Genomic DNA, 17,401 nt, shown 5'->3' on the forward strand with positions numbered 1-17,401 from the left:
GTTAGTTTTTACTTGAAACTGGGAATAACTGTAGATGTGACTAGTGTTTTGAGGCAATGGAACTGGACATTCTCTGATCTGGAGGGATAAAAGCTGACACACAAACACTGGTGAATCTGTCTTCTTCGTATCTCACCGTCACTTGATTTTTTTTAATTCAGTTTTATTGAGTGTTCCTGCTCACGCTGAATTGGTATGCACCTTATGGACTATGATGTCAAAAAAAAAAAAAAACAGAGACATAGGTATATATGATATTTAGACTTATTCATTGTATGATCCTGTATAGTACATTTCGGAAAACATTGTGGCACGGATGCAGCATTGTTCATATTAGTCATATTCAATCACATAACATCTTGCAGTTGTAATCAGTGACAAGAGTGTTTTGCATTTTTTTTTTGAAGGAATTTAAAAGAATGTTAAAAGACAAAGAAACAAGTAACGAAAGGCAATTGTGCATTATTAACAAAATTAAACCAAATGCTTTGTAGTCTATGCTGCTGTAAAGAATAAACAGTTAAGTAAATATAAATACAGCACATTTAAATAAAACAAAGAACAATGCAGAAAGTTTGACAGATTTATAGGGTGTGATGGAACACTTTGTTTTTGTTCTTGCTGAAGCAACAGATAAAACTTTAAATTTCATAAAACTACACATGGAACAAGAGCAAGGACACTCCAACAAGGTTATCAAGTTCATTATACAATCAATATAAATTGGTTTCAGTTGACTCAGTTATTCTGAAAAAACATAAAATGTACCAGTCAGAAAGCTCTCTCAATACCTGTGCCAGAAAGAGTAAGAAGAGAAGGACTGAGTCAGTGCTATTACAAACAGCATAATAAATAAAGTTAGATCGATAGTTTTATGCTATTTAATTGCAAAGTTTAGTGATGTTATTTAAGCCTCAAGTTAGTAATGTTATTGTTTTTCAATATATAAAATACTGAGTTGTTTATTGAGATATTTAGAGTTTGGCTACTTTTGCAAGGTTAAGCTTTATTTATTTTTTTCCTTTAAAGTAGGAAATCATAATAGTTTTTGTAACAGAGTGATGCTCCAAATGTTAACTGTGGTAATATAAATTTAAATATAATATATGAATTTAATAGAGTGGCAAAGCTCTTCCTCTGTGATCAAGCTTTGTGGGATTGAATCCTGCTCTCTCTTATTGTCTGCATGGGCTTTTCTCAAGGAACATACGTTTTCGTCCCAAATGCCCAAAGAGGCAAAGGTTAAGGTTAAATGGTAACTCTAAATTACCTTCATCTGAATATTTGCATAATTGAGCCCTAAAATGAACTAACACTCTGTCAAGGGTTGGTTCCTGCAATGTGGCATACAATACTAGGACAGTCTACTGCTCTCTGTTACCCTAAATTGGATTAGGCTTGTTTGAAAATATTATATTAAGTAAATTTAATTATAATTATAAGAAACTAGCTGTCCCCCACGACTCCACCCAAGTAGTAGTGAAATAGGACGGTGAGGAGGGCCCTGCCTGGCTCCATACTCCTGACATCACGCTTCCCCCTCCCCTTGGCCTGCAGCCTCTGTCATAGATTAGCACAAATATATCGCTCCTGCAAGCGAACTATGATTCTTAGCGCAATGAGAGAAGTCGCAAAATCAACCGGAATGTTCAAGCAAATTATAGAAAAAAACCTGATTTAAATCTGTTAAATAGTTCTCTCATTCGCTAGCTAAGCGGAGGTAAGATATGCCCAGAGGCTGGGGCGTGAGTGAGGTGGGCCCTGCCCCCTTGGCCCATTGCATGTCTCTCAGATTCGTTCAAATAAATCAGTACCACAAGCGAACCATGATACATAGCACAATGAGAGAAGTTCAAAATCAACTGGAATGTTCAAACAAATTATAGAAAAAAACCAGATCGAAATTCGTTAAGACATACTAACAGACAGATAGACAAAAGTTGGATTTCATATATATAAAGATTATCTTTTTTGAAAACTAAAAGTAAGTTGTGCTGCATAACAGCTCTTTGCTCGGTTTCTCTCAGGTAGAAATTAACTTTTCTTCTTGTATCCAAAGGGAATTTCTCAGGTAGTTCTGTTTCCTAAAAAATCCCAAAGCTGTGAATGTTAGATTTATTGTTCATTCTAAAATCAATTAGTATGTTTGAGTGTGTCCTGTGATGATACCAAAACAACCTTTGAGAGCAACTTCTCCCAACCATACAAGAACAGTTTGGTGATGGACAATGTCTTTTCTAGTATGATGGAGCACCGTGCCATAAGGCAAAAGTGATAACTAAGTGGCTTGGGGAACAAAATATTGAAATTTTGTGTCCATGTCCAGGAAACTCTCCATATCTTAATCCCATTGAGAACTTGTGGTCAATCCTCAAAATTCTGACAAACTCCAAGCATTAATTATGCAAGAATGGACTGCCATCAGTCAGGATTTGGCCCAGAAGTTGATTGACAGCTTGCCAGGGTGAATTAGAGAGGTATTGAAAAAGAAGGGCCAACACTGCAAATATTGACTGTTTGCATAAACTTAATGTAACTGTCAATAAAAGCCTTTGAAACGTATGAAATGCTTGCAGTTATACTTCAGTATACCGTAGAAACATCTGACAAAAAGATCTAAAAACACTATAGCAGCAAACTTGTGAAAACCAATATTTGTGTTCTCAAAACGTTTGGCCACGACTGTATTAATATGGGCAGAAAAGTAAAACTGGAAAATAGTAACACATATGGTAGTTTAATGACTACATGCCATATGACTGGGAAAGTAGGGATGAGATTAGAATTCATACCTAAATATTTCACTCTTAAAGGACCTCCATGTTGCTCCATTTTTATGTAATGAAAGATCCAATAACTAATTTTATTCAGCAAATGATATATAACAAATATATTCTGTTTGTTACTAAAATCCATGTTAGTTGTTGTGCGGTTAAATAAAAAATAAAAAAAATTCAAAAATAAAATTTATGATTTAGTGTATATTTAAGGACGAAGAGGAAAGGTTGACTAGCCTCTCATTTGAACAGTGGACACAAAAGATAATAGTAAAATAAACATAATGTAACATAAAAAAAATGAAAATGTAAAAAAATCTACAAAATAGTATAGTTTAGTCATTTAAAAGGTATACCCAATAACAAAAAAAATTAAAGCAGTAATTCCGTCACTTTCACTTCCATCAGTTCCACAGTGAAATAACTAAAAAAATTTGTTTATCAGTCTTCTTTGTTTTTCCATTTTATATACAGTTCCATCAACCAAAAATTTCACATATTTATACAAAACACTGTACATGGATTTTCTTTTCTTTTACAATATAAAAACAAGAGTTTATTTTAGCTTCGAAACTCTTTCTTTTGTCTCTTAGCTCCAATTTTGGCTTAATGGTTTGTTTTTTGGCAAAATAAAATTCTTTAATCTCTTGGCTTCTGACCAGTTTTCACTGACTTTATCTTATGGTCAATTTCTCTTTTTTCCTTGTGGAATATTTGTTTCAAAACATCAGTGACACTACCAGTTTATTTTAAGCCAAATGTAAAAGTATGGCTCCAATTTGAATTAGAAATTATTCTGCTTCAGGAAGATCTCATTAAAAAAAAAAAAAATTGTTGAGATGGAAAAAGAAAAACAACCAGTAACATGCTGCTGGTGAGAAGCTGCTACTTAACAATTCATTTAAATATTGACCACCTCTCTCTTTCCAAGTTAACTGAATACTTTAAAAAGCAGAGACAACTGGAGAACTAGATTCAGCTCTATGGAAACATAATAGGCAATACAAAATCCAAATAATTAGCACAATATTCTAATCCTAGGGTCACCATATAGGATAAGTGAAGAAAAGAAACAAAACAGCTCCATAATACAAAACCCAATACCCATGGACTGCAGTTAAAAGGAAAAGAAAGCACATACAAATCCTGCTTACAAGATTCTTTGTAGTGTGCCCATTTTCTCACTCATTCCTGGTCTTCTATCTTGCAAAGTCAGTGGTGCTCTCTTGCAGAAAACCCTTGCCTTTCAAAATAAAAAAGATAAAATTGTAAATGAGAAGAAATACACAAAGTTGTTCTGCAAAGCATACACTCTGTCTAGAGTCTAAGTAAACTTTCATTAAAAATTCACATCATGAGGGAATATGGGAAAAAGCACAGAAAGTCATTAAGGAAGACAACAGGAGTTTTCAAGCTTTATCATCTAATATATCATGAAAATTGAGGAAGTGTACAATATTAGTTACAGGCTTTGTCAGCATGTTATCTGCAAAAGGGCAAATATTAAAAGTTCGCCCATGCTGAAAACAGGAAAGGTTAGAGACAGACCATTTTTGTTGGACACTCCCCTGATGAAGTCTACACAGCTGAAACACTGTTTCTGTAACCTCGTTTTCTTTTTTCTTGGTGTACAATAACTATCTGTTTCTCATGAGTAGTAATAGCTTACATGTTGAAAGAATAAATAGCTGCACTTCATACCCCAATGGAACCAAAATGTCTTACCATAGACAAATAACTAATGTACTTTACTTTTTATTATGCTGCCTCCAGGCTACAGCTTTTGTTGCTTTCTTATGTGTCCATGTTGTTAAATCTGTAGCAAAAAAAGGTGAACTTTATGATAAAATTCATTCAGTCATTTTCCAAGCCTAATGAATTATCAATAGATGTGGTAGAGGGTCATTTGAATGGAAAGGAATGACCAAGTAATTACTAGGATGTCTGGAAACTATTTCAAAGCTCTGACCCTCAAAGACCACTGGGGGTGCTCTGGCTTGGTGTTCCAGAGACTGTATACAACCTCTTACCTCTGCAGTAATTCTGAGACAGAGTCCACAGTTATGTTCAGTTAGGGTTTAAAAGATCAACATTTACCAATTTATAGAGTCTGGCATCTGTGGTATGCATATTGTGAGAAAAGAGAGTGCTAAATAGTTATGCATTAAATAATAGCTGGTGAAAGATCTTGGCTAGGCCAGTGGTTTCAGAATGAAACAAAAGAAATAATCATCAACCAAAAAACACAAAAACGCTGAAGTCAAAAAATAAACTAGCATTAAAAAATATGTTCCAACAGTGCAAAAACCTGGAATCGCGACAGTCTGGACACAAGATGGGACAAAGGCTCAGGGCAGAAAAGGAAAACTGGATGCTAAGCACTGCAAGCTACCTAAAATACTGATGAAAAGAGTAAGAATCCATTGGCATTTGCCATCAGTGAGCACCAGCATAGTATAATAATGCATATATAGAAAGAAAATACATCTCTGCTTAGGAGTGCTGATTTTCCTAATAAACAGTTTTCTGTGTTGCATGATTTTTAACCATTAATTCCTACTAACATCTGGTTGGCTGTTAAAGGTGACATTAGGGATTTTACTCTTCTAACATAGCTAAGGCTGGTCGCCAAAGGATTATGATTTAGTAGTGCCATTATCCATTCTTCAAGAAAAACTCCCCTGTATTATACAAGTAGATCCTGACAATGAAGATTTGCCTTCCACTACATGATCCAAATTAAACTCTGCTGCTGCAAAGGGTTGAGTTTTAGATTCACTGTATATTTAAAGGTGCCAGGCAGCATCTGCCCCATAACAAATACATTGGAACTTCGGTTCATGAATGTCTTGGTACACGTACAGCTCGGTTTACGACCAAAAAGTTCGCCAAACTTTTGCCTCGTTTCACAACCACACACTCTGTATACGAACAAGCCAGTTTCCCTTTCGGTTTGTACATGTTCAGTCTCTCCCTGTGCATTTCCTGTGCAGCGAGCAAGAGAGAGAGCGCAACACACACACACACACACACACAGGCAGCGCGAGATGCAGACACACAGGCAGCGCACGACACACACAGACACACACAGAGGCAGCGCCAGAGAGAGCGCGACACACACACACACAGAGGCAGCGCCAGAGAGAGCGCGACACACACACACACACAGAGCCAGCGCGAGAGAGAGCGGGACGCATTAAGGTAGGAAGGCAGTTAAAGAATGCACTGGGCTTGATTTTGTTTTCACTTCTGTTTACAGCGATCGGTTCGTAGTGTGCATTGTTGCAATGTTATTTTTCTTGGTGGAGTAGGGCAAAGCTCACCTGGAAGGGGTGGAGAAATAAGAGAAGTAAGAGGAGAAAGAAAGAGAGAGAAGGAGACAGAATGATATTTGTGCTTAAGCAGATTTTACAGAAAAATAAATAAATAAGCTTTTTGAACCTGGAACTGTGCTTGGTGTAGTTGTGTTGAAGGTTTGGGGCTCAACTTGCTACCTAAACTCTAATAATAAATTATATTGTTATATTTGTGATTGGCTGTTATCAACTATTTATTGGATATATTCATTTAGCGTATTGACCATATTTAATCAAAATTATTTCATTAAATCATTTACACAGATCACAAACTTATATATATATATATATGCATTTCACTTCAGCATTTCAAATATAGCTTCAGAGTTGGATTATAAATGGCTGCATCTAGATATGAATACAATAAATCTACTTTAAGGAATGCCTTTAATCATTTTATCAAAGTTCCTGCATTTGCTGTCATCCCTAAGGGGACAAAGCTAAAATACTTCAGTGATAAAATACTAAATAGGAAATGAAATGGTGCCTTTTTTTAACTTGTCATGATCATCATACTTATTTGTCTGTAGCAAGTAACATATCCTTTTTTTCAATCAAATCCTGATTACTTGTCCTTTTCTTCAGTAAATTAAAAGCAGAGTTAGAAAATGTAATAGCATATTACTGCTCTGTGCCTCATGAGGCACATGTCAAATGCACATGTATGTACTATAAATATATCTCTTGTTGAGTGGGCCACAGCCTAATAGAAGAAGCTTATGATCAAAAGGCTTCCAATTCAAATCCCAACTGAGCCACTGACTCATTGTGTGATTGTGTATGTTACTTCACGTCTTGTGTTTTCAGATAAGACAAGCACACTGAAGAAGTATTTATAGGTAAAGTAGATTCTTGCTTATGCTTTCATTAAATGACTTAGTTGAAGAATATTTCTGCCCACTTTAAGGAACTGTGATAAATTATTATTTATATAAATTATAGTTTGCATAGTTTTGCTTGATTTACTTGAAAGGGACTTAGTGTTACTATTGAATTCTCAGCAGCCACAGCATTTCTCACTACCTCTAGCTTGCAAAAAAAAAAAAACCTTTTAAAAAACATTCATAATTGCCTGTGGCTGCAAGTTATGTATCTCAAGCGCTGAAACGCACAGGCTGTATAGTGGTTCAGTGGTTAGGACAGTTGCCTCACAGTTGCAGAAAAATGGGTTTGAATTCTTACCTGTCACTGACTATATGAAGGTTTTAGGTTTTTTCCTAGTTTTTCATTGAGTTTTTTCGGGATATTCTGGGTTTCCTCCAAGATCTGAAACATTTACAAGCTAAGCGGCTTTAAACTGGTTTGATGTGATTGACTTTGGGTGTGCAAAACTGATGCTCTGTCTAGAACTGGATCCTGCCTTGCACCCTTTGCTACAGGGATAGGCTTTAACCCCCTGTGACCCTTAATTTGATCGGGCAGGTTTGGGGAGTGGATGAATCAATATTGTAAAACATGAGATTTAATTTTTAAATAGCGAATTTTATAATAATTATACTGCTGTTACTTACACAACAAAGATATACTCATAAGCAAAAAGGCTACAAGAAATGATCATTTCCCATGTTTTGAAATAAAATGCAAAAAAAATCTAATACAAAATAAAACTGGAAAAGCAAAAGTAGTGTAAAATGTGAAAATGCCATGAATATTTCTTTTGCTTACAAATTTCAAAAACAACGCTACTTACTTATGCTTTTTTTGTAACTGTTCTTAAAATAGTTCAGTATGTCATTCACAATTGCTGAACTTTACAGCAAAATAATGAGACAGAATCCCTAAGATTTTGTTCTGACCTGTTGTGTGTGGAACCCAAGTTTTTAGTTTGTGGAACTTTTGGTGTACTTCTTGACCAGATACTTGAATCAAAGGGCCATGTTCTGCTGCATCATTATTTATCTTTTTTATAGTGGACTTTACTTTGCTTTGTTGGATTTTCAGTTTGTGCATAACTCAACTAATTAATGGTGTTAATAAAAGCAGAGTAAGGGAGTGCCATGGATTAACCACTATAAAAAGAGGACACCTTGTGCCCCTCCAATGACCAAGCTTTATTAACATATTTTTATGTTATAAATTTTGAGGTATATATAGAACTATAAATGCACATTACATAGAGATCTATAATACACTCTGTAGCTTATAAGTGTTAAACACTATTGATGTTTAGCCCAACATCAACAAATATGCCAGCACTCATCAACTTTTTCAAAGTTCTAATGCTAGAACTAATACAAAAATTCCTTTTCTTTCAAAGTTTTGCAAAGATATTAAATTACAATGAAGTTACAAAATTCTATACTTGTAGTGAATTATGGCCTGTGAGTATGAGGCTTAATAATATCCTTTAAATTCTGAAGATAAATGTTAAAACAAATGATAAAATGTAAAGAAAGTCGATCAATTTACCAGCTCAGCTAAGAAGACTTCAGGGACTTCAGGTGACGAGAGGTACATTGAGAAATTTGAAGCAGAGTAGGACTGTGAAAGTAGAGTAAAAAGAAAGTTGTTTAAACTTTGTAACCTCTAAGCACAGCAAGGTTGTGAGTCTAGCTTTTCAGTCCTAAAGTTTATAAAGATTTATTTAAGAATCAAGGAAGAGTCAAGGAAGGCTGAGGTAATTAATTTTGAGGATTTTGTGAACCTATTTACCAAATGTGCAACAACAAGAAAATAGCTATAATAAACAGCAAGCTAATGATCTTAAAGAATTTGTTAATGATAAATATACAGATAAAATTCCATTACAACGAATATCTTTACAACGAAATGTTCATTACAACGAAGTATTTTTATGGTTGTGACAGTTTCCCCATATGACAAGGTCTATAGAAATCTCATTACTACAAAATACTTTCAGCAGATACTTTCATCACAACGAAGTGCCCAAAAGACCTTGAAATACCTAAATGAATCGTCCACAGAGCACAATGATTCCCAAAAAGAAACATTGTAAAAAAAATTTCCTGTCTTTGAACTTTCCTCACTGTTTTTTGCTCTGTTTCTTTTCTGTGGTTTTCAGTGATAATTTCTGCTTATTTCTCATGAACATTTGAAAAACATCCATTGGAATTTAACTCATTGTCACCCTCCTATAGAAATGGCGGACACAAAAAAACGACAACCATTCCCATTAGAAAAAAGACTTGAAATTTTTGCGGCTCTCAATTCTTCATTAGAAAAAAGACATTGCCAGTGAATTTAGAATTTCGCCATTGACACTGTCAACTTTCTTGAAAGACTGAGCAAAAAAAGAAGAAAAACCTCGGGTTCCAAATGTGTGCGAACTTCTGCATTTGAAGACGTCGAAAAAGCCGTTCTTATGTGGTTCAGTGATGCTTGTTACAGATACATTCCTATTAATGCGGCACTCATTCAAGAAAATGTGAGGTTTCTAAAATCTCTTGAGACCTCCCCCAATTGGACGACATGCTGAAGACTGTCCCAAAGTGCAATCACTGTGTCTGTGGAAGACTGTTTATCCGTTGCCGGGGCAACAGCAGGCTCACAGAGCTGCTGCGGCTCGCCACTGAAACAAACAGAAAAGATATCAATGGGTGATGCAAGGAACATTGTAAATGCGGGGATCAGTATTACTTGGCCACTAACCTAGCCACAACTCTGCCTGACTGCTGTGTCTGTGTATAGGAGAGTGGTAGATCCCGCTACAATAAATAACCATGCTGATTCCTGTTTCAAGCTGAATAAAGCTTTTTTTGCTAAAGTACTGAGACTCAGTCTCATGTTTTGGGGTGCAAGACAGGGACTTATAGCGCGACCACAATCTTTTAGGATTTGCTTCTGGGGCGCATCGCTGCAGCAATGTGAGCCTGCTGTTGTCCTGCCCCGGCAATGGACAAACAATCTTCCACAGATGGGGCAATCGCGCTTCGGGACGCACTGCTGAAAAAAATTCTTGTCAGCATAACTTGTAGACATAACTTGTAGACAGGAAGAAAATAAAATTAACGTCAAAGATCTGCCTGTATGCAAGTTAAAGACTAGAACTATAACGACAAATACAGAATCTCATTACTACAAAATTTTCATTACAACGAAATATTTTTTAGGTCCGTGGTACTTCATTGTAATGAAATTTTACCTGTACTTAAATACACAAACAGCAGACAAGAACTACACTAATATAATTTCTAAGGAAAAGAATGTGTCATGCATGCTCTTTGATTTAATTTAAACAAAGTAAAAATGAAGTTAAATAAGGTATCTTTTTCATTAGTCTATACCTCTGAATAATTATATTTAACATTCATAATTAAATATAAATTTGAGTACAATAACTTAATCTGATGTTTATTTGAATACAAGCTACTATGACCATTGTTCTTCAATGTAATGATACGGAATATCATTTAAACTATTTATTTATCTATTTAATTTAGTTAATTGGACTTAATAATTCATTTAAATTGGAATTGAAAAGGTACTTAAAGATAGACTACATAGTTGCATATATTAAATTTAGCTTTGCTACTGACTTTGGTGCGCCTCCTCAAGATTTTCCTTGGTCCCCATCCAGCTCTCCTGTTGAGGTTTCTGGAACCACCACTGCAACTGATGCTTTAAGTTCATTTGCCAACTTTGTGAAATGTACAGTACTAACCAACTCTGTAAATTCCCAGAGGCACAGCAGGTACAATCAACATCATCTCATGTGAAACCTCTTAGTTGTGAGTTGATGAACTCTTCTAAATGCACCTGGTTGTACCAGAGCCTGTTAGTTGCAACAGAGATCTCATTTTGACTCACCCTACCAAGGGACGAACAGAAATTCTCAACAACTTTAGAACTGATATCTGACATATTAACATATGTGCATGTGATTATAGTGCATAATTTTTTTTTATCAACCTTTGTCTATTCTCGCCATTCATAGTAACATGATTTCTTTGATGTCCTGCTTAGACACCAGTACCACTTACCTGATTCTTTTGATACAAATACAGTAAATCAAGATATGGCCTGCTGTTTTTCAACTCAAAGCACATCCAGGAGACCTATAGACCTATTCTGTGGGGTCAGAGGATGTACATTCACATGCTTCCTAATTGCTGTTTGTGGTTTCAATAGAGGGTTCTTCTGATCATTAAACATTTAGTACTACAACTGATTTTTGTCATTCTGGTTTTACATAATTTAGAGCACCACTATTGGCATGGAGGCAGTGATTACTGAACTATAGGCTAAACAGTGAAACATTCTCAAACCCTCTTAATCCAATTCAGGGCTGCAAGGAGACAGGGTTTGTCATAAGTGACTTGTGCTTAAGACAGGAAATAACTAATTGTTTGCAGGGCCCATTAACACACACACATACACAATCCAATTTACACAATGCTGAATCACCGATTAACACAATGTGCATATCATTTTTTGATGAAAGTATGGAGAGAACCCAAAATTAACAGCGACCTGGTGAAGCATTCAAAGGGAATGTTTGATCTATGAGGCAGCAGCAATATCCTTCCAGTCATCAATTTTTTTTTAATAAGCATTTTTTGCATTGTGCCATGCCTTCATATCCTCCAGGAAAAGGAGCAGTGATCAATATCAGTGCTAACCTGTAATGTTTGGAAAACTGGGCTTTGAAGGTGCTCCTTTAAATGTTACATATGCCAGTATTAAGTACTGTATTGTCAATTAATACTTCTGTTTCAAGACTGAATGCCCACATCTGTGTGCATGTACTAAATAGTCTAAAAAGGGTCACTAATTATCCTAGTTGGCTTTCATGTATCACTACCCCACCTCCCAATTAGACCTGGATTTTGCCAAGAATGCTAATTAGATGAGACATCCCTAATATTGAATAGTCTTGGAATTTTTTATCTCAGAATTGTAAGTGCTTTGTCTGAGTATCTAAAGCTAGAGGCGAGCAATGGAATCAGCTTTTGTTTCATGTCAGCCACTAAAAAGAATCCATGGCAGTCTCATACTACAAACAATACAAGCAAGTAAGCAATTATTCTCTCTGCTCTTTATATCAAGGTTTACCTCAACATTACAATGCAGTATCCTGAGACCCAAGACAACCTGATTGTGTGATTTATGTGTACAACGGATAAGGTATGAAGTAGTGCATTTCTGAAAATCAAAGTTGTCTTTGTTTATAAGCATAAACAGAAAGTCAGAGTGTTCTGCATCCCTCTGTGCATATTCTGGAGAGTCTTGCTAATATTTCAGACTGCTTTTTGAAATAAACTGGAGCATCTTGAAATATATGATTAATGTTCAAGTAATATCACCTCTTTTTTATGCTTAAAGTTTTTGTTATGTTTTAAGGTGTTTTCAGGGTCACTGGTTTCCACTATATTGATTTTATAGCATGTCAACAAACCACAATATTTTATCAAAGTCAAATCCTAGCTTGGTGTTTAGTCGTACTGTAGTGTATAAAAATGAACTGTTATTTAAATTAAATTCAGAAATATTACTGCTATTATGCTCAATGGCAAATGTGTGATATATTTCTATCTCTTAAAAAGTACTAGCAGAGATGAAGCATCTATCTTATATTTATGTTTCTCATACACAATGCTGAAATACTCATTATTATGTTAAATAGCTGTCAGAAATAAAAATCTGGACCTTCAGCATTCATCTTGACTGTTTTAGTCACATGACAACTGCTTAGTCTATACAAATACAGTAAATTGTATATAATATGAGTGGTGCAGTGGATACAATACAATACAATACAGTTTATTTTTGTATAGCCCAAAATCACACAGGAAGTGCCACAATGGGCTTTAACAGGCCCTGCCTTTTGACAGCCCCCCAGCCTTGACTCTCTGAGAAGACAAGGAAAAACTCCCAATAAAACCTTGTAGGAAAATGGAAGAAACCTGGGAAAGGCAGTTCAAAGAGAGACCCCTTTCCAGGTAGGTTGGGCGTGCAGTGGGTGTCAAAAGTAGGGGGTCAATACAATACAATATACAGAACAGAACAATTCCTTAAGACAGCATAATAATAAAAATTTTAGAAGTACAGTTTAACAGTAGATGATATGACATAATTAGGTTTGGATATTTTTAGAGTCCTGGAGACCTCATCCATCTAGCTGCCTCCCATTTGGCCATGCCACGGCTGATACGTTGCTCCGATGAAAGGACCCCTCTTTCCCATGATTCCTGTGATCCTCCATCAGGGATGACTTTACCATAGGCAGGCAAACAACTTGGCAGGTGGGCCGTGGCACCAATGGCCACATTTGGGTACCGAGAAAAGAAACAGAATAGGTGAGGGTTAGTATTCAAATATAATTATCATGTTACTTATGTTATAGTGCTAATGACTAACAACAGAGATGCAGTATGTACAGTTAATCAGCAGCTCTAGTCAGGATATGCTAAACTGAAGTAGTGAGTCTTCAGCCGGGATTTAAAGGCTGAGACTGAAGGGGCATCTCTTATGGAAGCAGGAAGACCATTCCACAGTTTAGGGGCCCTGTAACTAAAAGCTCGACCTCCCACTGTTATTTTATTAATCCTTGGAATCCTAAGCAGACCGGCATCTTGAGATCTTAATATGCGCTCAGGTTTGTAAGTCATGATAAGTTCAGACAAGTAAGCCGGACCTTGGCCATTTAATGCTTTATATGTTAAAAGGAGGATTTTGAAATCTGCCCTAAACTTAACTGGGAGCCAGTGTAAAGATTTAAGAACTGGGGTTATGTGTTCATATTTTCTTGTTCTTGTAATAATTCTTGCAGCTCATTTTGGATTAACTGGAGGCTGTATAGAGAACAGTTTGAACAGCCAGTGAACACCGCATTGCAGTAGTCAATCCTACTAGAGATAAATGCATGAATTAATTTCTCACAATCCTGTTTATTTAGAAAGCGCCTTAATTTCCTAACATTTTTAAGATGGAAAAACATGTTTTGGACGACTTTGTAATATGCTTTAAATGACATGCTAGAGTCAAAGATAACTCCTAGATTGCGGGCTGATTCAGTAAAATTAATTGGGATTCCAACTGAGTTAAATGACGACAAAATATTGCTGTGATCAGCGTCATTCCCTCCAACAATTAACATCTCTGTTTTATCTGTATTTAAAGACAAGTAGTTCTCATTCATCCATTCCTTTAATTCACTAACACAACTAATTAAAGACAACATCGGAGAAACTTCATTTGATTTAAATGAAAGGTATAACTGGGTGTCATCTGCATACGAGTGAAAATTAACATTATGTTTCCTAATGAGAGATCCCAGTGGAAGCATGTAAAGTGAAAACAGTAAAGGTCCCAGTACTGAGCCCTGGGACACCATATTGAACTTCTGTGTATAATGATGGAGTACTGTCAGCACATTTCTGTACATACTGGAATCGATTTGATAAATAAGAACTGAACCAAGCGAGCACGGGCCTGTAAGCCCAACATCGTTTTCTAGCCTGTGCAGTAAAATAGAATGGTCAATGGTGTCAAATGCTGCACTTAAGTCCAACAACATAATTACAGTGGAATTTCCTTCATCAGAGGATATCAGAATGTCATTTACAACCCGTGTTAGTGCCGTTTCTGTACTATGACCAGTGCAAAGCCAGACTGGAATTTCTCAAATAAATTGTAATGCGTAAGGTGTGACTGAAGCTGACTGGCGACTACTTTCTCTAGTATTTTAGAGAGAAATGGTAAATTTGAAATAGGCCTATAGTTATTTAGTATGTGTGGGTCTAGGTCTGACTTTTTAAGTAAAGGTTTAATGACTGACACTTTTAGTGCATCAGGTACGGTGCCATGCAGTAATGAACTATTGATAATGGTTAAAATAGGCTGCAAGAACATCCATTGCACTTTTACTAGTTTTGTTGGCACTGGATCTAGGGAACAAGTAGTGGGCTTCATTTTAGTAATTAAAGTTAAGACTTCCTGGTGAGTTACAGGATTAAAATTATTAAAGTGCTGAATGCAATGTGACAGGGTCTGCTAAGCTAGTATTTGGTTTGTACTGTGATGCTGAGATCTTATATTTTTAATTTTCTCATTGAAGAAGTTCATAAAGTCTGTACTGCTAATATCTGTTGGTATTTTGCACTGTTGATCTGAATTCCCATTTGTTAATTTAGCCACTGCTCTAAAAAGTACCCTAGGATTTTTATTATTGCTATCTATTAATGTAGAATAGTATTCTGAGCGAGCTTTAAAGAGGGCTTTTTATATTTATTACACTCTCTGTCCATGCAATTTGAAAGACATGTAGCTTTGTTGTTCTCCATCTGCTCCAGTTTTCTACACTCTAATTTAAGAGCTCGAGTATTTTCATTAAACCCAGGGAGAGTTTCTATGTGCTTTGATCACTTTTGTTTTAGGGGAGCCACTGTGTTCAGAGCATCTCTCAAGGTCACATTATAATGTGATATTAGCTGATCTAAATTGTTTTCCACGTTTACATTTGATGTTAACTGATCTAAATGGTTTTCCACAATTACACTCGACTTACTCAAGGTATCTATAAATTTTGAAGCAGAATTACAATCTAGATGTCGCACTGTCTTTGTTTTAATCTGAGTGCGGCATGGGCAGAACTAAATCAAACGTAATTAAGAAGTGATCGGAAATAACTACATTTAATGGAGTAATATTTAAATTTTGAATTTCAACTTTGTAAGTTATAATTAAATCTAATGTATGGTTATGATTATGAGTTGGACCTTTGACAATCTGACAAAATCCTACTGAATTTAACAAATAAGTAAAACATTTGCTAAAAGTGTCAGTTTCCACATCAATGTGTACATTAAAATCCCCATCAGAACTACGTGATCATAATTTATAGCCAAATCAGACAGAAGGTTGCTAAATTCAGTCATGAACAATGAATATGGCCCTGGTGGTCTGTAGACTAGCACTATAATTGTGTTGGAATCTGTTTTAATATTTAAAATGAATGCCTCAAAGGATGTAAAGTTGCCTAAATTTTTAGGAGTGATTTGCATTTTGTTACAATGAATTATTCCAAGGCCTCCTCCTCGACCAGAATCTCTAGACTTATGAAGGAACGAGTATCCATCTGGTGACGCCTCAGCTAGGGGGACAGTGTCACATTTACTAAGCCAGGTTTCAGTAAGAAGACACAGATCAGATTTTGTACTTAATATTATATCATTTACCAAAACAGCTTTAGTGCCAAGAGAGCGAATGTTCAATAAACAGCATTTAAAACTGCATGGTTCTTTCTGAACTGCTGATATATTTTTGTTTTAATTTGAATTAAATTTCTATTACAGATGCCCCTGGTGGAGTGTCTGGTTTTATCCCTTGGTCTAATTATACACCTTATTTTTGGTTATCAATTAATTTATGGTTTGTATCAAGACTAAATTTACTGGATGCCCCACAACAGGGATTATGGGTAACAGCTTCAGGAAAATAACAGGTGGGATAAAGAACAGCCTGTGATTTAAGATCACATGACTGCGGCCTGGATGGTGCTCTAATCAGTCAACCAGGCAGTTTTGCTGCCATATTTTGGGATAATACATAAGATCCCTCCAGTTAGGATGAAGACCATCTCTTCTGAAAAATCCAGGCCTTTCCCAAAAATCATCCCAATTGTTCACAAATGCTATGCTTTTATTTGCACACCAGGTTTCTAGCCAGCAGTGAAAGGAATGCAATCTGCTATAAATCCCATCCCTCTATATAATCTTGGTAAGGGACCAGATACAATTAAATTCCGACATTTTGTTTTAGCTTTGGTGCATAGAGAGATGAAGTTCGCTTTAATACCTCAGATTGCTGTAAATAAATATCATTAGTGCCGACATGCAGCAATAAGGTAGATACTTCATCGCCGGCAACACGGTCCAATGGCCTTTATGCCAGAAATCTTGGCCCCTGCAAGGCACTTAACATTAACTGCTGGTTTAACATAGTTTGGAATTCTAACATTCCGCACTATGGAATCGCCAATTATGAGCACTTTATTATTCTCAGTTTCCACAGGCGCGCTGCGGAGAGCTGAGAACCTGTTCTGGGTCCGAATTGGTGACCTGGGTGCTGGGGGACTAAATTTTGGATTCTTAGACCCCCGTCTTACTGTTACCCACTCGCCCTGTGGCTGAATTGGTGCTGCTGATTTCGGCCTCGCACTGACTACAGTGGGACCTGGAGAGACTGAAGCCGAATCAGATGTAGCCGAATTGTCTAAACAAACCGAGTCGATCCAATTTTCGGTTTGCCTAATCGCTATCAGATTCCTAACGCGGTCCTCCAATTCGCGTATTTTCCCGACCAACTCTA

This window comes from Polypterus senegalus, chromosome 7, assembly GCF_016835505.1.
Source record: "Polypterus senegalus isolate Bchr_013 chromosome 7, ASM1683550v1, whole genome shotgun sequence".
Classification (NCBI taxonomy): Eukaryota; Metazoa; Chordata; class Cladistia; order Polypteriformes; family Polypteridae; genus Polypterus; species Polypterus senegalus.